The 22,105-nt window shown below is 35.2% G+C and overlaps 1 protein-coding gene across 2 annotated transcripts in view; it reads right to left on the bottom strand.

Annotated features, from left to right (window-relative positions):
* LOC149567729 (uncharacterized) overlaps positions 1–22,105 on the bottom strand; it is a 379,835-nt gene that overhangs the window by 53,285 nt on the left and 304,445 nt on the right. The window lies entirely within an intron of this gene.

Raw genomic sequence — 22,105 nt, 5'->3', positions numbered from 1 at the left:
ATCTAAAACCAAGTACATCCTTCAAAATTGTCTCAAGGTCACAACTAACATTATCATGTATTTTCTGTTGAAAATTGGAGGAAAACACAAACACCACCATATTATGTGCATAAAGGTAGTCGCAAGGCTAGGGCACATGTTTTAATGTTTTGTGTGTCTGCATAATTTCAGAAAGGTCATGCATGTCATTATTCTGGGCATTTTGAAAATTTGCATTTCAAGTATTTACCAATTAAAAAAATTCAGTCTTCATTATTTCCAAAATTAATTTCATAAAGATTGCAAACAGACTTGGGAATCACTCTGTTCCACAAAGTTCAAGAAAAGCATTGAGTGAAGGTCCGAACTTTTTGTTAGTGTCAGATCAAACTTCAAAGTAACAAAAATCGCCACGATTCATCCAGATTAGGTGATTCAGAAATTCGTCTTGGCCTGGCCGATTTTTGCTGACCCATTGTAGTTTGGGTGATTTCTCCAAAAACTGCCAAAAGTCACCTGAAATCATCCAAAAATTGGCAAAATCTTCCCCAAGAATCCCCAAAAATTTTACTTACGTGATAGATTTATCATTTATGTTCCTTGTTTATGTATGTTAGGCTTTACCTTCTATTTGATGATGTTATAGTGTGTTTAAGTAAAATTAAATAAAGGGTGCATGAAAGAAGTTCAAAATTATTAAGATCTCTAAATTTCAAGGTTTTTCTTACTTTACAAATTTGTAGGCGATTCATGGTCAATTCACGAGTCGAGTCAACCTTGCTGATTCCGATCCAATTCCATATTTTGGTTCTTTGGTCAAGACTCAAGAAAGGGTTATCTTCTCTTTGGGTTGAATTCCTTACATTCAGAATTTAGTGTTTCTTGAATAATAAAAACTAACAAGTACAAACTACATCATTATAGTCACAGGACACTAGTAGTCACTAGGTATCAAAATGTGACAAAATTATGCTAGGAATAGACATCAGGCCTAGTAATAATCCGAGTTCCTGAAAAGTGTCATAGGGAAGTTGTTGTGCCTTGGACACACACTTCGTTGAAAAAAAGGACCCCAATCTTCTTTTAGGTCCTCAAGTTTAGGCTCACCTAGGTCTAACATCCCTTGTTTGGAATGTGCATGATAACACCTGTCTGAATAAATATTTAATAAATATTTATTAATTGAATATATCAACTAAGCATTAATAATTGAATGATTGAATATATTGGCATTATTAAATAGATCATAGATGGAAAACTCACAGTTTAATCACCAAGTTTTCCAATTTGACAAGTTTTACAGAGAAAAATGAATAGGACCAAAAGTGCTAAGTTTTTTAAAAACAGTCACCCGTGCGGTGGAATCATCAAAGGTTAAACACCCAAAAATGTCATTTATTGATACCAATTTGCATTTGTAGCATTGTAGAGCAATGTTTTAGCATCTAAAAGTTAAAAAAGGTTATTTGTAGGAGGATTTATACAAATATAGCATTGTCACCACAGAATATAGGTAACAGTACGAAACTTTTTCATTTTAGTTTCACATTTCTCTGAGTTAATTCATTATTTAATTGGATAACATTGATCAACCAATTGACTCTAATTGATATAATGAATCCTTTCACTAAAGTCTTTCATCAAGTCTCTTTGGTTTTTCAATTTGTTGAGCCTATGCTTGTTTTTTTAAATCTTTCAACGTCCTTTTTTGGATTTTTTGAGTGTGTGTTTGTTAGCTTTTGGTCTTTTGGCTTTGCTCAAATCATTGCTTTTGGTTTTTCCTTCGATTTGGTCTAGCTTAGGGCTTAATCGAAATTGGCAATCAAACTACATGATCATTTTAGTGCCCCGAAAGTGGATTCTCTAGATGCAACTATAAAACATATAAGTTAAATAGTACATTTTGAAATCATAGTTGCTCATAATATGTTAATTATATTATGCAAATGTTATTTTTGACCCAATTAAGTGACATTTCCTCAAAAATCAATTAGTCATGTGCTTAATTGATCACTTAAGTTGTTCAATTACACATCTTTCAACCTATTTGCATGTAAATATGCAAATGCCTCTAGAGACCACAATTTTGCACTAAAAAGGCATGTCAAAACACTTTAAACATGTAAATGCATTCATTTCAAAATGTGTAATGCCTCTCCAAGAGTGCAATTTGCATCTTGGAGCCTTTTTAAAACATGCAGTGCCCATTGAAGAGTGAGATTTTACACTAGAGGCTTATTTTGGCAGGTTTTTAAAGCATGTAATCTCACTCCTAGAGTGCGATTTGCATCAAGGCATTCCAATACAAGTTTTAAAATATGTCAATGCACTCCAAGAGTGTGATTTGCACTTAGAAGCCAAATGCATGTAATTTAAAACATGCAAATGCACTCCAAGAGTGTGATTTGCATGAAAGACTCCATTTGAAGATATTTAAAAGATGCAATCTCCCTCCTAGAGTGCAATTTTCCTTGGAGACACGTGTGAAAAAATAGAACCCGATTTTGAAGATTTAAGTGCAAAACTATGTTCTTACTCCCCAAGAACACGTTTTTCTTCAAAAATCCCACATCTGCTCAAAATATGGCTTGAAATTTACAAGAAGAAAGTCATTTTTGTATCTTTAGGCATTCTCATGCCCTAGATGTTGGTATCCATGAAGAATTCGCTGTATTTTATTGAGATTTGAAGTCACATTTTCATCAAAAACATCCATTTTAGGTTTTTTTTTATCATGATTTGGTCCAAAGAAGCATTGTTTGGTGGTTTTTATCCATGTCATTTCCATTAATGATCATGCTTTTGCCTTTAAATGCCAAAAATGTTACATGCCATGGCTTTGTGAAATCACTTTTTTGGTAAAAACAGCTTCTACTTGGGTTTTGGGCAAAAAAAGGTTTGATTCTTGGAGATCTTCAACCATTTTTTTTTGGCAAATCAATGCCAAAACATCCATTGATTTCTCATCAATCATCCATCACTTGCAAGGTTGAAAGAGTCAAGTTAGTTGTTTGTGAATTCGGATTTGGAGGAGAATTGGTCTTCAAATCTATCATTCTTCCTATTTTTGGCTCTTTGATCTCCAAGTAGACATTTTCAACTTTGCTCATTAATTCATCCTTATCTTGCTATTTTGCTACATATTATGGCTTTCTTTTGCACATTTGTCCAAATATATGCCACGAAAAGTGCAAAATCTCTTTAAATAAAATGAAAACCTTCATTTTCACATGCTTGGATTTTTCCTAAAATCCAAATTCAAATTTGTATAAAAGAACAACTTGCTTGTTGACATGTTTGCGTCTAAAACCAAAGGTATGTGTTTGTTTTCATTGGTTGTTTGCTTGATTTTCCATTTTTCTTCTTTTTGAAGAAGTTGCAAGTTCTTTCACAAGAATTTAGGTGCATTTCACTTCATTCCGTTTTTCACCTTTTCATGCAAATGCATCATTTCACTTCACATCCATCATTACATACTATGGCACATTGCATCTCGTTCCCAATATGTGATTACATGTAATCTCATCCTCCATCTGCACTTACATGTAATCTCATTCTTCATTCTCACTTACACACATTTCCATCCTTGGAACCCAATCGCATGTTTGCATCAAGTCATTATTAATTGTAAATTACTTTATATGTAATTGCATCCAGAGAACCTAGTTTTGGCTAAAGGTCACTCTTTAAAAGTCAAAAATCATCATTTGCACGCATTTCCACGTGTTTAACCTTCATTTCTCAAAGCATTTACATAAGGATTTATTCTTTTCCCACATGCTTTAATCTCCTTGTATCACATTTTAGCCTTTGCATATGCCTACCATTTCATTTATGGTCAGTACACAAGATCTTAGAGTATTTGATCCATACTCCAAGCATTTTGTCCTTCAAAGATCCTTTGTTGCTGATCCAAAATCAACGTCTTTAGGGAATCAATATCTTTTGATGATATGTTCACATTTTGGAATTTTCATGTTGCAACACAAGATATGCCCTCATCATTGAAATCTAAAAGAAAGATGAAGTACGAATATGACAAAGAGTTAGCTCATGCAACTACATCTCAAGTTTCATCACCTCTAGATAATGTTTCTAACACAGAGATTGGGCACGTTGGCATGGCCGATTTCTTGCCAAGGATTGAAGCCCCTACAAATCAAGAGATGAGACGTATTAAAAAGAGCAATATTCACTTGGTGTCTACTTTCCCTATGGCTTCCCTAGAACCAAATTTTTTTTGGGATGTGCAAAGAGTTTCATCCCAAAGTCCAAGACTATCAAATATGCAAATGGGAAGATTATCATTAGCCTTGATCCCGAGGTTATTAAACAAATTTTCGAGGTACCTCAAATTGTAGAATGTGTGAATCTAACAAAAGAAATATCGCACAAGATATGGGATAATAATAAAGCAACTTATCAAAAATATATAAACTCCTACTCCTTGGATTCTAAAAGAAACAATTTCTCAAGATGACCTAAAACCCTTCACAGATCTAGTTCTAAGCTAGAATGCAAAGACTTGATTAATCTCCTTGGCAGAATATGTGGTCTCAAGGATTCTAGTGATTTCGAGCCATAGATGTACAAATTCATCTTTCAGATGTTCGACAATAAAGAACCTATCTTCTAGGGTGAGCTTATCAGTATCACTATTTGTGAGCAGTTGCTTGATGTGGGAACCTCAGCGGCATTTTACATGAACTCCTACTTGGTCTACATAGCTGCATCCATGGGATCTTTCTCAGGTCTTTCCACCAACAGGGATTGGTTACAAGTTCCTATCTAGGGCTATTGTGATCAACTCACCTTGGTAAACAACAAAATCACTACAAGAGAATCCCAGATATATTTGTTGGATATTTCTGTTGTTTGTTTGATAAATAGTTGGTCATCAAGCGAGTGTCAAATGAAGCTTAGAATAGGGTTAATCAATTTGGTGTTATCTTTTTGCAGTTTCCAACTTTCACTTATTTGAGAGTTGGCTACTTCAAAAGAGAACCATATACTTTGCCGAGATATGCTATAGATAAGATCATACTGATGGAATTAGCCCAACAGGTTATGGAAGTACAATTATATCAAAATATTCAACACAAGCCAGGTTTCAGTATCACTATATCCAATCCCTTGCTAATTGGTCAATATATGATAAATTCAGTCTACAAGGTGAAGAATATGGAGGCAAAACTTCATCTTATCACATTGAAGAGGTTCAAAGCTAGATATGATTTTGATTATCAAGGAATGCACTCAATGATCAAAAGAGCATTCACCCATGTTCATCACATAGAGGACATATGGATTGACCTATGCATGGAGTTGGACATCATGAGAATGGACTACTGCAGACTCACTTTGCAGCAGATCATACATCTTAACATGCTCAAAATCCCACCCAATCTCCAGATTGAAGATGATGGCAATGTTCTTGATCCCAAATACCCTTGTGTTGGTTTTGACAAGCAGTGTCATTTTCTTATACAGTGGTAATAGAAAGAAGGCGTATCCATTTTTGATATATTTCAGTCTATCTTGGTAAATACCAACAAATGGTTAAAAATCAAAGGCCTAAACTGGGTTAATCCTAAGCTCGAGGTAGACCGTGGTAGTTTTGCACTAGCTGGAAGGAAATGCTAGCTGGAAATTTCTAGAAAAGATGGTGCATCTTCTTCTATTCTGGCTAAATCCCTCGAGTTTAAGTTGAAAGGTGAAAAGGGATCTATGTCACCTCAAGAATCTTCACAAGCACCTGTGCAAGCTCAAGAACTTGATGAGGAGGATGAAGTGGAAGAAGGGGAGTTTATGATTATTTCTCCTCCACATCAAGATCCTTCCATTTAGGAAACACCTTTTTTGGGTGCTATAGATGATGATGTGGATTTTTTTTCCTCTATTTTTATACCTACCATTCCAACCTCGAAGGTGAATACATTAGCACTTCCTATCTCCTCAACACCTCCTCTTATTCTCACCGCTGAGCAGTGTGAGAATTTGGGAAACATATTTCAAGAATTCCCAACATTCATCAAAGGTCAGTTTCCCAACTTGATACTTCAATGATTGGTTTTGAAGCATTCACGACAAAATCTTCTCAACAGGCACCTCTCGGTACAACTATGCAAACTGAAGCATGTTAAGTCACAACGGAAATACAATCGGGATTAATGTCAATTGTTTCCACTGTACCTAATCCGGCAAATGAAGGTTTTAGTTTGCCAGCTTGGTTGGGCAAGATCACTATGAAGAGAAGGAAGGTTGTTTTGCCCCCAAATAATCTTCCTATCAAAAAAACTAAGTCTAAATCTTTGAAAGATAAGATTGTTACAAAGAACATAGTTGATTCCGATAAGACTAAGTTTGTAGAGGTTGTTGAAGCATTTGTGGACAAATCGGCCGAAGAACTTAACTGTTTAGATTACAAGTTCACCAAAATCAAACTTGGTAAGCAATCACGGTTGGGTGTTATACAATATGCTCATGATGCACTTGCCAATGTATCAAAGAGCAAACATGAGTTATGGGAGAAGAAGAATCAGCTCGAGCAGGAGATTGTTCTCCTAAATGAGGTTATTGAACAACAGTCTTCGCAACATGCAGTCACTACATCTCGAACTCCTCGAGAGAAGCAGATAATGGAAGTGGCAAAAACTTGTTTGGAGAAGTTGTCTTTGAAGGAGTTTAGGCCATTAGAGATGCAATAAAAATCCTTGAATGTATTAGAGGTATTGAAGAGATGCTACATGACCTGATTGCATCTCTAAATCAAGAGCTAACACCTCCAAGGAAATTCTATGTGAATGGGATGAAATCGCCAATTCTAATTTGGATGGCCTAGTTGCATGTGATGTTACCCCATCTTGTGAAATGTTCTATAGGTGTCATAGACTCATAGGTTACAAGGAAGAGACACTGAGGAAACTTGTAACGAAGTAGTAGGCAACCTTAAAAGATTGTTAGTCAATTGAAAGTTGAAAGTTGAAACTGAGGTAATGTGTTACTTGAAACAAATGGGTGTCAAGTTCTTACCGAGCATGACAACTTGGTCACAATAGAGGAGATGATGTCAAAATATGCAATCAAAGTCAAAGCTGATCTAGATTCTGAAGATGTTGGTTCTCACACAATGAATAGGTTTGTTTTGTATGAATACTTAGCAAAGCACCTATAGGATTCTCTTGCGGCAAACTGTAAAGCTGTAAAATCAACATATCCCGACGCAATTAGAATAGAAGCTATATCAAAGATAATGGAAATCTCAGATCTTCCTAATCAGTGTGATGTCATCATCAAGTTTAAGGCACTTAAGAACATTCCTTAGGATTGTTTTAGTTCTCTTTCATCATCTTTCTTCTCTTTTTCATGTTTGGAGATTGGAGAGGATGTATTGCATAAAATTTTGTAATTATATGTATTTTGATTTACATGTCCTTATGACAAGTAATCCAATAATTTCTCTCATTTAGTTAGAAAAGGTCAAAGTTGGTTAATTTGCTCCCACTTTTTTCTCAACTCCTTTGCCTATATAAAGGAGTCCCCCCTCATTGTAAAAATCATATTTTGTTGTAAGAAAGCTCTATCAAACTTGTGCAAGCATAATTTTAATTGTGTAGTACGAATTTGAGAGAAAAGTGAATAAAAGAAGCAATTGGGTTCGGAGCTTTGACTGGAAGCAATTGTGATAGAGCAAATTAGAAGCTTTGACTATAGTTTGTGCCTATTGCCTTTGACTCGTGATATTATTGTGTGTTTAATAATAAAGCATAGTGAGTTGAGAAGCAATCATAGCCGAAGCTTTCACTGGGTGTAGTTCTGGTAATACATAGCCTAGAAGCTTTGACTATAGCTTGTGTTACCATCTCAAATTCACGAAAAATAGTTAGAATTTATTTACTTTTAGAATTCTTTGTGCCCCAATGGTAGAGTTTTTTTCTTATAGAATAGATTAAAACCAAAAATAAGTTATAGAATAGAGATCATCCACTTCTGGAAGTCTTTGCACGCCAATAGTAGTGATTTTTCTTATAAATTAGACGACTAGGACTTAGAGCCAAAATGGTGTGCTTTCAATCAGCCTTTCAGTTGTTGGTTTATCGATATCACCATTTCCAACCCATTAGATAGAAGTGTAGTTAGAGATTTCATTTTTCCCATTACTTGCTCCGCAAGTAAGTGGATTCTTTCCTAAAAATTAAGAGGAAAGAATATTGATAACACCCCTTATGATTTTCTCAACTTCTTGCTTACCTTGAGTTGATCATAGGAATGATGAGAAGGTCGAACCTTCCCTTTAAGGTAGTTGAGACTTTGTCTCATACGCTATGGCTAGTCATCCTATTTTGCGACCGGATTTGAGCAAAACTATCAGTTGGAAAATATCCACCCAATATGTAACATTGTAGAGCATTGTTTCACCATCTTAAAGAAAAAAAAAACATTTTTTAAGCTCTGTTTTTGTTTGCAAAAAGATTTATACAAATATAACATTTAAGTATAAGTTATCTCCCACAACTTGTCCTAGCTATTTGAGGTCAAATTGAAGCTAGAACAAAGATTTTCTAATAATTCAAACTCATTTTTTCATAAATCACTTGTTGTCAATTCTATATTCCTAAGTCTTGACAGACTTAGCTCAACTACTTGCTCACACCAAAGACAAGCATTACTTCCACCAGGGCAAAATTGCTCTCACTCACACTTAGACTATGTTTCCATGATGTATTTACTTCTAGTTTTATAGAAACTATTTACTATGATGTATTTACTTCTAGTTTTATAGAAACTATTTACTATGATGTATTTACTTCTAGTTTTAAAGAAAATATTTACTATTTTGCTTCCCACCATCAGCATTTCCCACGAGAATGCAATTTCATACCCATTTTGCATTTATATATATCTAAACTCTGATTGTTTCTTTTATGTTCTCGTTTATTAACTCGTTGGATGCATCTTCTCATTAAATTTTGCAAAAAATAAAAATAAAATAGATTTAAGCTATTTTTTAGGTTCCCAAGTTTTCTTAAAAACTGCCGAATTTTTACCAAGTTTTTTGGGGCTTGGCAAGTTTTTGCCGAGTGAGAGTTTTCCATCTATGAATGATATTATAATTAACAAAGTCCATCAACATAATTCTTACTACTATTAATTATTATTCTTATTATATTAATTAAAAATTAATTATCATCCTTAATTAATTGATAAGTTAATATGGAGCATAGGCTCCCATTGCTATAGTCAATAGAGATTGCTATGTACGAGTTTTCAATGAATGTTGAAATTGAATATTTATAGTACTTCTAGATGAAATAGAGATCAACAAAAGTAGAGACAGCCTTAACCATTTACATAGAAAGGGAAAAAAAGCATTCAGAACTGTTCTCTTGACTATCCAACACACTTCTTAACATGTTCTTGAAACATTTATTAGTTTATGCGTGATATTGTCATGCAGCTGATAATCAAAGGAATCAGAAAGATACTGTGGTTTATTTTAATAAGAAGTATTGTTAGCATGCAAATGAATCAAACCTTACTTGGCAAAACATATGTTCAATTCACAGCAGTGATTTGAGTGAAAGGTTGACTATAAGAGTGTGATTAAAGTAATAACTTTTTGGCTTAGAGAGAATGATTCAGATAATGATATAAGGTCACTGTGTTCTGTGGCAGCGATGATTCTAGGGATATTAAGTACTGAAGGATACACAACAGCATGACTCTAATAATAGTTGATTAAAATGAAGAAAACAAACAGTAATCTAAAAAGACGTTACAATGACAGAGATGTTTGGGGAAAGATAGTAGTCGTAAATGCAAGGACAGTTATTATATATGGAAATACTGATCATAAAGGATAAGAGACAAGGATGTTTTTGCTTATCTAGCATGCAACAAAAGTAAGTTAATATCAATCAATTAACATTAAGCATGGGAAGTATGAAGAAAGGAAAAGAGCAAATGTATACAAAACTTATTAAATAGACCAACAATAAGGAAGGATTATGGTTTGAATAACAAATCAAATTTGTTATATCACATAGAACCATAGATGTGAGTATCGCCGATTAATCGGCAATACGAGATAAAATTGCGATTTTTTGGGGTTTTTTGGGGCCGGCGATTTAGTCGCCCCAAAAATCGCGATTTTTTTTTGCAGATTTTTTCCAAAAAATCACAGATTAACTGCCTAAAAATCGCGATTTGTTGCAAAAAAATCGCCCATGCCCGGCAGTCACATAAAGTGACGAAAAAACACATTTTTTTCATTATGTTTTTACATTGCTTAGGGCGTTTTGGAGATGAGAGGATAGAGAAGGAGTTCTTGGCAAGAAACAGGCGGAATCAAGTGCATTTGGAGGCCTTTTGATTCGATTTCTTCGTTACTAGGTAAGTGATTTGAATCTTTGTTTTTTGTTTTTGCAAGAGATTGTATTTTTTTTTCTTGCATGTATATGGATAAAAATACATTCCTAATTAGTTAGGAATGCATTTGATGAATGTAAGCAAGATTAAATGCATTCATTTGCATTTTTTTCCATTCTAGATCGAATTTATGCTAAAAATTTTCCTTTTTTAAAAAAATTTGAAACCCTAGCAGCTAGTTTGTTTGAATGTTATTTGGATTTCAATTTATTGGTGCTGTTATTGGAATGTTGCTTGAATTCTTTGTTTAACTGTTAACTTTGATCTTGTTATAATTTATTTATAGTTTTTTTTTTAAATTTGTATGTGTAGGCAGCCCGCAGCAGTTTTATATGGCAAAGAAATGGCCATTGACTCCATGCCCCTTAGGCTACATTCGCACCAGGCCGAAGAATGCGAGAGACCAAGCATGGAAATATGCCTATGAAGCACCCGATGAACCAACCAAAGTGATTTGCATTCGATGTGAAAAAGTAATATCCGGGGGCATTTACCGGTTCAAATATCACATCGCAGGGATCTCAAAACATGATACGAATCCTTGTGAGAGTACAACAGAAGAAATAAAAAGGTTTGCAAATGCCTTGCTCGCAGCTGGAGAGCCAAAAAAATTGCAAAGGGAGCGGAATAAATTGCATGTCAGGGCAGCCATAGCAGAGACCCAGGGCAGTTTCGTTGATATTCAGGAGGAGGAGGTAGCCATTGAGAGCATGGCTGGCTCTTATCGTGGGCCGTGTGTCCGCAAACAGGGTGGTTTTTCTTTCACGAGTTCCACTCCCACTCCCACTCCTACACCTCCTAGCACTTCCGCACCATCAGGATCAGCAAGTGCTTCTGGGATAGGGAGCTATTTTGTGCCGAGGCACACACCTGGTGCACAACCTTCATTAGAGGCCACTAGATGGAATAAGGAGGTCCATGACCAGTTGGACAATGCACTAGCAAATTTCTGGGTTTTCAACAACCTTCCTATTAGTGTTGTTGACAGTCCCTATTGGGAGGCTTTGGCCACAGGGTTGACAGTTGCAGGAAAGGGGTACAAGTCCCCTTCTCATTTTGTGTTGGGTGACAGGTAAGCGAATAATTTTATTACACTCGATTTCCTTTTAATTTTTAACTTTTTACTTAGTTCTAAATTTTAATTAATTTATCTAGAAATTAGAATGTTGATTACTAAAGTCTAAATCAATTTTAAATTACTAAGAATCTAAGACATAACTAAATTTTGTTTTTGTAGGCTTATTGGAAATGCTGTTGAGAGGGCCAAAGCATTTGTTGAGGAATAGAAACAAGAATGGACAAGATTTGGTTGCACCATTCTTCCTGACGGGTAGACGGATGGGAAGAGCAGGACCATAATTAATTTTTTGGCCTGCTGTAATGATAATGTGGTGTTCCTGAAATCAATCGATGCCTCCAACAAGGTAAAAAATGCTCAGACATTGGCATTGATGTTGGAGAACATGGTCTTAGAGATTGGCATTGGAAAATGTGGTGCAAATCATCACAGACAATGCTGCTGCATATGTATCAGTAGGTAAACCGTAATTTTATATTGCATGTGCATTGTGAATTTCACAACAAGAATTTTTAATAGTTTGATATATTTGAAAAGTTGGAAACTAATTAGTATTTGCTTTTACAATTGGCAGGAAAACTCCTACAGCAGAGGCACCCCACTCTCTCTTGGTCCCCGTGTGCAGCACATGTCCTTGACCTTCTTTTAGAGGACATGGGCAAATTTGAGTGGGTCACTCCAATTGTGGAGGATGCAAGGCGGGTGACAAAATACATATACAATCACCCATGGGTCCTTAGCCTGATGAGAGAGCACACTGATGGCAAATAAATTGTCAGGCCTGCCGTCACAAGGTTTGCAACGATTTTTTTGACATTGCAAAGCATTCTCAATAATTTGGCTTCTTTGAAGCAAATGTTTGTTTCCAAAAAATGGCTTGCTTCCACATTTTCAAAAAAGAGTGAAGGAGAGAATGTTGTGCGGATTGTGTTTGATAAATATTTTGAAGATAAGGCTGATGAAATAGTAAAGGTAACTACAAAACTTTAAGTTTTAGTTTACACTTTACAACTTTATAACATACTAAGTTTGTAACTCAAGTAAATAATAATTTTGTAACTTGTCAACTAATTTCAAATTTATATTGCAGGTGTCTGAGCCTTTAGTCAGAGTTCTGCATTTGGTTGATGGAGACCAAACGCCAATGGGTGAACTATATGAGGCCATGGACAAGGCCAAAGAATCTGTCAAAAATTACTACAAGGGGGAAAGCATCAAATATGAACCCATTTGGCAGATCATTGATAGAAGGTGGAATAATCAGCTCTACCAACCCATTCATGCAGCAGGATATTTCCTCAACCCACGTTTTAGGTATACCGTAAGCTCATTCTTACTCAAATTTAAGTTAACGAAGACTTGAGTTCATTTTGCTTTCGTAGGGTGTTGGGTGTGTACTAAAATTGCAAGACTTATTTGTTTTTGGTTTTTGGTTTTAGGGCTGATGGTACATATGCAGATCCTGATGGAGAGGTCATCAGAGGCCTAAGTGAGTGCATCGAAAAGATGGTAACCAGCAAGGAAACAAGAGATAAAATCATCGCTGAGCAGGAGATCTTCACTTCAGCAGGGGGCAAGGTGTTCTCCACTTCTCTCTGCAAGAGAGCAAGGCTTACACAAACCCCAGGTAATACATTTACAAACTTTTGAATCTCAAATGCTAAATTAATATTTATGTTTCACTTTTTGTTATCTATTAGTATTTTCTAACTTGTACAATTTTTGTGATGCAGTGGCTTGATGGACCATTTGGGGTGCAAGCACTCCAAATCTTGCAAAATTTGCTCTCAAAATCCTATCACAGCCTTGTAGCGCATCACATTGTGAGCGCAACTGGAGTTTGTTTGAGGCCATCCACACAAAAAAGAGAAACAGGTTGTCCCAAAAGAGGATGAATGACATGGTCTATGTGCAATATAATCTTAAATTGCGCATGAAAAAGGCACAACAAGATCCTCCTGGGCCAATCGATTTGGATGAGATAGATCCTTATTATGATTGGACGGCACAGGAGCAGGGTCCCTTATTTACACAGGAGGACATCTCCAATTTGGAGAGGGAGGCCGCGGAGGAGGCTGCGGAGGAGGAAGGGGGTGGAACTAGATATGACATCGATTTGGATGACATCGAGGAGGGCGATGATGAGGATGATGACATTGAGCTTACTGCAGAGGACCTTGACATCTTGCGCGCAGCGAATGTGGAGCTACCGACATCTAGTTCTATAGCTACACCATCTCCTGGATTGGCACAGACACAGACACGAGCACAAACCTTGTGGGGTTCTAGTTCTAGAGCTTTACCCTCTCCCGCACTCGCTAGTAAAGTGACTGGGAAGAGGAAGATGTAGTCCTGTATTTGACATTTGTACTTATTTGTAGTCATGTCGATGTGCTTATTTGAACTCTTTACATTTGACACTTTATTTATGAGAATACTTCTCATCTGTTGTGAACTTGTTAGTTGTTAGTAATTTACAACTTGTCACTACTTACTTGTTAGTAATTTATCGATTAATAACTCTTTTTGCATTGATATATATCTAAACATGATTGTTTCTTATGTATTGTTAGTAATTAAGTCATTAGATGCAAAAAAATTTGAATTCTATAAAAAAATCGCATTTTTTTATTAAAATTTAGTGGTTTTTTAGTTCCCGATTTTTTCCCCGATTTTTTCCCGATTTTTCCCGATTAAACTTTTTCAGGCCTAGGCAATTAATCTCCTCAGGCAAACTGATCTGCAAAAGAGATGTCTTTTGATTATTCAAGAGGTGCAAACCTTTCGTCCAACAAAGTACGAATGGACTTCGGCCTCACTCCAACAAAGCATGGATCAAAAAGAATAAAGGTTATATATCGTATCTGCTATTCTATGGAACATATCAGAAAATAAGTCTATATTTGTTTACTGGCTAGCATTGTGTGACAGAAAACATTGTTGTAGCACATCTATGAGTTAATACTGATTTACAAAAGGAGATATTTGAATCCTCTTAATGATAAGGAACTCTTAGAAGGGTCTAATATACATCTATATATCTATTGATAAATATCAGAATTATATCAGTTATATTACACACAAACACATATTCAAGACCTATTACTATTTTAATCTAAGAAGAGAAGGTAGAGATGTGTCCAAGGAGGGGCTTGTGTAAATCCAAGCAATGGCATATCTATCCCAAGATACAGTAGGGATTAGTGACCTAAACGCCTTGCGGGCATAGTCACAAGATAGGCTAAGGGCTTGGACCTGTAAACTTTAAGGGATCCCATTGCAGTTGGTATCTAGGCACCTTCGATAACACCTACTCCTTTCATCTTTAATCTGAAACAGTAATAAGGTTGGATATGAGTGTTAATGAATATACAAATAACCTAATCTGATTGAATAAATGAATAGTTTGTTAAATTTCAAGTGTCATATATCCCTTAGCTTGGGACATAACTATCAAATATATCTTAATTCAGTAATAACTGAGACTAAACCTATCAGGAGGACATTACAATGTGTTTTTGGTTGAAGTCTGCATTCTATCTCTGCATGCTGAAATCTGGAAAATACCTTAAATTGCAGAGGTTTGACCAAGTTTTGTCTTAGGATCCCTTCTTGGATTGAAAGAAGTGAAAGGGCAAGACCCTAAGCTAGTAGAGGGTATCCCGAAATCAATAACCTCATTTTCAAACCTGACACAAAGCAAATTAACGTGCAAGAAAAAAGACTTGAAATTTCTTAAAGGACATATTCATGCATTAAAAGGAAAAAAGTTGAATCTTCATGTTATCACCTAAAATTGCACCCTTGTTAAGTTTGACAAGAACTCAATTGAAACACTCCTAAGTTGTGGGTCACTTGAAAATGGAGTGAATCATTGGATAAGGCCGACTCCTAGCTCCTAAACTACTGAATTTCCAGGGAAAGGGATAGAGAAACTCAAAATTAAATGACTGAAAACTCAAAGCACATAAATCCTAAAACTGCTTTCACTAAAGTGGATACTAACTTTCATAGAAATGAGAACTTGACAATAGCACTAAGTATTATGTAGAAATAATCCCAGAATCGCAACTTGTTATGAACCATTTGCACATAAATATTTCAGTAACTGGTTGTAAATGAGAAAAAACTGAAAAGGAAAAGACTTTCACAAGATAGTTTTTCAAAAATTCAACAAATATCACAGCTAACAGCCTGTGTAATAGTCACTTACATAAAAGAGACAATACATGAGACAGAAGTCTGAACAGGAAGGTCTGACAACACTTCAAAATTACACCCTACCAATCACTTGATGTAACTAAACTATAATAACAAGTAGGACAGGACTTGATAATCTGCGAATAATATGCCTTCAAATATATTCACTTCAAAAACTGAGTCACAAAAAATGATGCCAAAAAAGACAAAGGATCAGAAAAATCATTAAGTCCTACTCCCTCAATAATCAGAACTGCTTACAAAATGAGTTCGAAACTCACTACGTACCAAATTCCAACTACCTAGGTTGGATCCCTGAAAATAGCCACCACAAATGGACCTAGAAGCTTCCAAAATGAAGTCTAAACCCTGAAAAATCTCCACTAAGTCATAAACACCCATATGACTCACTTAAAACTGTCCATAAAATGCTCAAATTGGTCATAAAGACCCCTCCAACTGCCAAGGCAAAGTCAAATTCGACCAACAAGCTCCTATATTCCCTCCATATACTCCAACTAATTGACTCAACATTCACTCCTTTGATACATGTCAAATCTGACTTGAAATTCGTCAAAACTTATAAGCACAAGGTTGAATATAGGATAAGACTTGGAAGACCTCTAAATATTTGCATTTAATTAATTAAATTAGAAAATGGCTTATAAAAATACCAATTAATAATCCTTTTACAGTATAAAATGCAAATATTTTAACATTAGCAAAAACAAGTGTTAAAACACTTAGAAACTAAGTCATTACTTCAAAACGCCACAACAGACTTTCAATTTGAACTTGGCAAATAAAAATCCCATCTTAAATCTCTTGGACTTCAAAACTTATGAAACCTGATTTGGGGCAATATACATTGGTGATTCAACTTGGAATTCATTTCATTTCTATTGTGAAGATTTTCTAGAAACATCAAGAGCAACCACTTAAAGTTTGGAGAAAATATTGCTTTTTGCTCACAATATTTTGGGCATGTTTTGGCATTTTGCCACCACTCTTTGAAGGAAGCCTTGCCTTGTTAGCTTCTAAAGTCATCTCCCAAGGCATTGTTCATCATCTTTTGCCCTTTCGTGGCAAGATTTGGAGCAATTTGGTGTTTATTTTTCTCATTTCCTCCTATCGATTTTCTAAGAATCCTGGAATTATAGTTTGATGCCGAGCTTGTAAGTTTTTTTGGATAGTCCTGATATACGTTGATTCTCTCTAATCTTCGTATGTGGGTTTCCCAAAACATTATTCTGGGTTGTATTTATCTGTATAGCAATATTTGAAAGTACATGCAAATTTTCCTCCATCTTGATTGAGTGTCATGACTTCTATATTCTGGCTTGCATTTTAAAGGTATGTTGCAAACCGCCATGAAAAATGCTGAATGCGTTTCACTTACTCTTGTTTCTTCTTCGAAACAACGGTGAGCATTTTTGCATTTTGAAGGCATTTTCTATGGGAAAGAGATTTTTCTTTTAATTGTAACAAGGAGTTGAACATTTATTTATACTATATATTTCACAGTTTTTTCACTCTCAAATCTGCATATTAGCTCAAAATCTTGGTTGCCACTCTTGGGGTTCTAGCAGACTTCAAGCTTTTTCATTCAGCTTATATGGCAATTTTCCTTTGTCATTTTGTCTAACTCCACGACTCATAGCTTCTTCGTACTTTATTCCAAAAATCTAACCTGAGCATTTAGCAAAATGTATTTTGTTTGGGATTTCAGCACTATGGTTGGAAATGGCTTTGCATTGGCTATGTTGTCCTTGCAGAGATTTTTTGTGACTTCACCCACTCCATTTGTTGTCAGCTTTACCTTCTTAAGGTTTCTTTGTTGTTCTTTTCTATTCTTAGAATGACTGTATCTGAATATGTTGAAAGACGAAATTGATTGTGGGTATTGACTAGCTCGAAGACTTTGATCATTCTAGGTATCTATTTCTTCAAATACATTTGCAATTTTTCATTAAAAAACAGACCTTTCCTGTAGAACATCTCCAGAATTTACTTGAGCTCTTCCAGTGAAGTTCATGCTGATATGTATGCACATATTTCCAACCTCCAAGACTCCTTTAACCTTTTTACCAGTTCCTTCCTACAAGCTGCTATAACTTGTGATAACAACTGTGATCCTTGGTATCTATATGTGACATGTTTGCATTTTCTACTGCACCTAAAACTCATTTATAGCATTCCCCTATGCTCTTCTAAAAACATCACTCTTCTTGTATTGTAATAGTGGCACTTATGAATTTCTTCACTATTGATTTGATCACAAGGGACACACTTTGAAAAGGAACTCGTGATATCTATTGATGACTTACTCATTTCCAGCATCATTGGTTCTTGTACTTACTGCTATAGGCTGAAAAGCATGCTTCTTTAATAATCTGAAATCATTTGAATAATTTCACATTATATATTTTCATGATTTTGGTCAAAGAAATCAGTTTCTTTGTGTTTGCTCATACTCTTGTGCATATCCTTATCATTCAATTTAAGACATCTCTGAAATTTCCTTTGATGCTTATCTTGCTGAAGATGAATCAATATCGGGATATTGATACCTCACTTCCTGTTATTGAATGATTATAAAAGAAAGCTCTTTTATTCCTTGTCTCTGTTTGAAGCATGTAATAGAATTTATATGTTCACGCACTGGTAATGTTTTCCTTGAAAATATTTTGCATTGATCTATGTTCTTGGCACAAAATTGTCATTCTTGATTTGATTATCGAAAAATCTACTTATCCATCACCTGTTGTATACCTTGTAGTCTAATGTCATGCGGTTAAATACTTTCTTGTTTGCAATGCTGTCATTGGTTCAATCTGATGTATATTGAATGACTGAAAGGTTCATCTTCTCACATTATAAACTTATAGATTTCATGCACATAGAAAGCGAGATGTAATATTTCATTCATGCTGAATTGTGTTCCTTTTATTTATACCTATTGCATCCCAAATCCTGTTCCCTACTGTTATGAATTTGCCGATTGCTTCATCTTTGCTTATTAATTACTACTTCATTGTTGCATCCTTGACTGTTGTTTAACTGCAAGATTTCAAGTTAATGATGATTAGTGCCTTAAACAGCTAAATGATTCATTTTTCTCTGTGATTTGCAATGTGATAATAAAAGGTTTCATGCATAATAAATACATGTCCCTTTAATATTATTCTCTTTCTTTCTGTGACTGATATAGAACTTGTAACTTTCAATGATCCTATCGCTTATAGGCACACCGGGTTCAATAACCCTTGTGGGAGCCTATGGTTATATCCCTATACCTATCAAATATAGGATGTTGCACAGGAAACAAACATGTTAGGAAATAAATCAGGACTTTTGGGATTTTTGGATGTAAATGCTTATGCGGGGAAGGTAGGATGGTAAGATTGTTGGCCATTGCTTAGATCATTTCGATCTAATCCATTTTTGCACTTGCATGATTTGGAGCGGGAGCATGGAAAGAGGAACAACAAAATCAAAGATGTGGACAACCAGCAACGCAGCCAGTCATTCCAGGCAATAGCTGGCACCCATGACCCATTTTCCTCTCTTGTTCTTTACTTTCCGCATTTACATTTACATGCATAGATCAGATTTTGGTTTATTTCCATGGGTTAGTTTCATGGCCTGTGTGAAACATGACGAACACTTCATGAATAAATTACATTTTCAGAAAAGATTATGGTCTATATTTGCTCTTAGTGATGCTTTTACTTTTCATCATTAAATGTAATCTATATGCATGAAATATCAAGTGTTTTCACATAACCAAATGCATGATCATAAGCATTTTAATTTAGCAGTCAGTCTAGCAATAATGGCTCTCTCAATTTTGAGCCAGTAGGTGAAAAATGAGCAACACTTCATAAAGATAAAATTTCCTAAACTACTATTATGTGTGCTATAGTGCAAGGAATATGAAATTTCATAAAGCAATATGTAAAAGTGCAATATTTCCAAAGTATGTAAAAATGAAGCTTCATTGAGCAATGAAAAGGAAGAAACAAGACATGCAAAATTTTCAAAACAACATACTTATGCACCAAAGTCTAGAAAACAGAAAATTTAACAGCTTGGTGTAAAAATTCACTTATTTTCTTCACATTCCTTTCCTCTTCTATTAATCCTTCTTTAACTCCTCTCTTTTTATTGCTCCCCTTCACCTTTCTTTGTCAAATGAGCTTTCTGCCCTCTTATATCTTATTTTGAAGCACTTGCGTCTCTTTATTACATATCTCTTGATCTCTAATTAGAGTTAGTTAACTTATATTATTTTATATTATATCATTTCTTTACTTATTTTACACTTAAGTTCAAAATCCCGCACATACTGAAGCAAGCCTAGCAGAGTTACTTAATGATAAGAGGGAGCTACAGGATCATGTACAAACCTTGACTGCCAATGCATGTTAGCATTCCTACTTGTTGAAGGATGCCACATATAGTCAAGGGGGCATTTTCAGAGTTCCAAAAATACAGATGGATACTATTTAAGATTGTTAGCCCTGCAATAAAATATTCTACGAGAAAATATTTGAAAAGTACTTTATCTAAAAAGGAATAAATATTCCAGAAATTCGAAAAAATATAATTTAATGATCTAATGTCAGGTAGTAGTTATTTACTCCTGTAGGTAAGGTAGGTACAGGTGTCTTGTCCAGTAATGGAAGTTGGTGCAGTTATTTATCCCCTGGTGGAAGTAGGTGCAAGACAGTTTTTCTAGTCCTAGAAGGGTTCTAGAAACTAAATCTTGGCCCTTGAAAAGAATTAATTCTAGCCATTGATTAGAAACATAAAATGCCAAAGTAACAAGAATCGGAATCGGCAAGGCCGAATCGAATCGTGAATCGGTCATGAATTGGAATTGAATCACCCACGAATCGGCAAATTAAAAAAGCTCTTGAAATTTAGTGAGCAACTTATTTCATAAACCCTTGATCGCTGATTCGATTCACTGATTCACAAAAAATCATTTGGTTTGAATCGAATTGTCGAATTGCGTGAATCACATGAATCACTGTGATTCTTGGAACTATAAAATCTATAAAAGAAGCTTAACCTCTCCTCATTTAGTAAGAGGAGTTTTCAGAATTGTTGTTGTTATACTGCCAAAATGAATGCAGATTTCTCATTGGTCTGGTGATTAGCCGTGTCTTCTGTGAGTTGCATGGTTCTACATTCTCCAAATTTATTTCAATTTTGTTTTAGTTAGATGCATGGATGTTATTTTGTTTGAAGGTTTTGTATTTCTCAAGTTCATAACATGTGTGGCTTGCTGATGTGGGTCCCAGTGCAAAGTTGGTCTAAAATTATTTATGAAATCTAGTTTGATTGTTGAGATGTTTGTTATTTTTGCATGCACATGAGTGTAACAAATGCTGGTGATTTGGAAGTCACAGAAGTTAGGACTGGTTGTGTCTAGTTGGGTTTACCTCGCAAAGCACATCCAATTTGGAACTACAACTATCAAACATTCTAGTTTTCATTAGGAATAGATAGGAATAGACTCTTTTATAACCTTTTGAAAACCAGCACACCTTTACTTGCCTAACAACCTCCTATGAGATTTAAGTGGAGTCTTCAAATCCATTGTTGGAAAACCAAACTTTGACATTTGACAAGGTTAGTGCATGTTTGTTGCTAAAGGGACAATGACGACGATAGATGAGTGAAGTCCATTAGGGCTGTTTAAAAGTACACTTGCTGCACAGTTTCAAAATACTAGTAACAAAGCTCATTCTTCATTCCACGATTGTGGATTAAGGTAAAATGCTCTACTATCAAAAGTTAGGAAATGTGAGGAATGATCATACGATATCATAGTTTGATCTGCCCCATAAGTAACAAAATGAAACTAATATGGTAGATATTGTTGAGGAAAACATAAAGGAGTATGCGTTGCTGGGTTTTTTTGACAGTGTTAATAGCAATCGTCGGTTTTCTAATTCAAGTGGATCTAGACACTTCACATGTCGCAAGGACTAGTATGTTAGGTTAATTGCTGATACTAGTTGCAGGAATTACATGTCCCTTGGTGACAAAAGGTCACACGATAAGGGTAAACACTCGATAATGGCCAAAAAATCTAGTACGGAATGTTTAGAAATTTTCCAAGAATGAACAATTTACTTTCTATTAACTAGATTATAGAAATTACTAACTTTCTAGTTTATCTTTGTGGGAAATCATGCATTTTTTGTGATGCAAGACAGGATTAAGTAATTGCTCATACGATGGCCTGCACAATCTTGATGATCCCACTTTTCATGCTACACCGAATGAACCATGGTCTAGTTATTAATCCTAGAAGGTGAAGACACAACTTTCTGATCCTTCCCATTGTAAATGTACCTTCTCAGTTATGGGATGTTCCTATGCATCAGCCTTCAGATGGTGCCTTTC

This window comes from Cupressus sempervirens, chromosome 3, assembly GCF_028749045.1.
Source record: "Cupressus sempervirens isolate cs-2001-9-10 chromosome 3, ASM2874904v1, whole genome shotgun sequence".
Classification (NCBI taxonomy): Eukaryota; Viridiplantae; Streptophyta; class Pinopsida; order Cupressales; family Cupressaceae; genus Cupressus; species Cupressus sempervirens.
The sequence above is the reverse complement of the archived record's forward strand: the minus strand, read 5'-3'. Positions and strand labels throughout refer to the sequence as shown.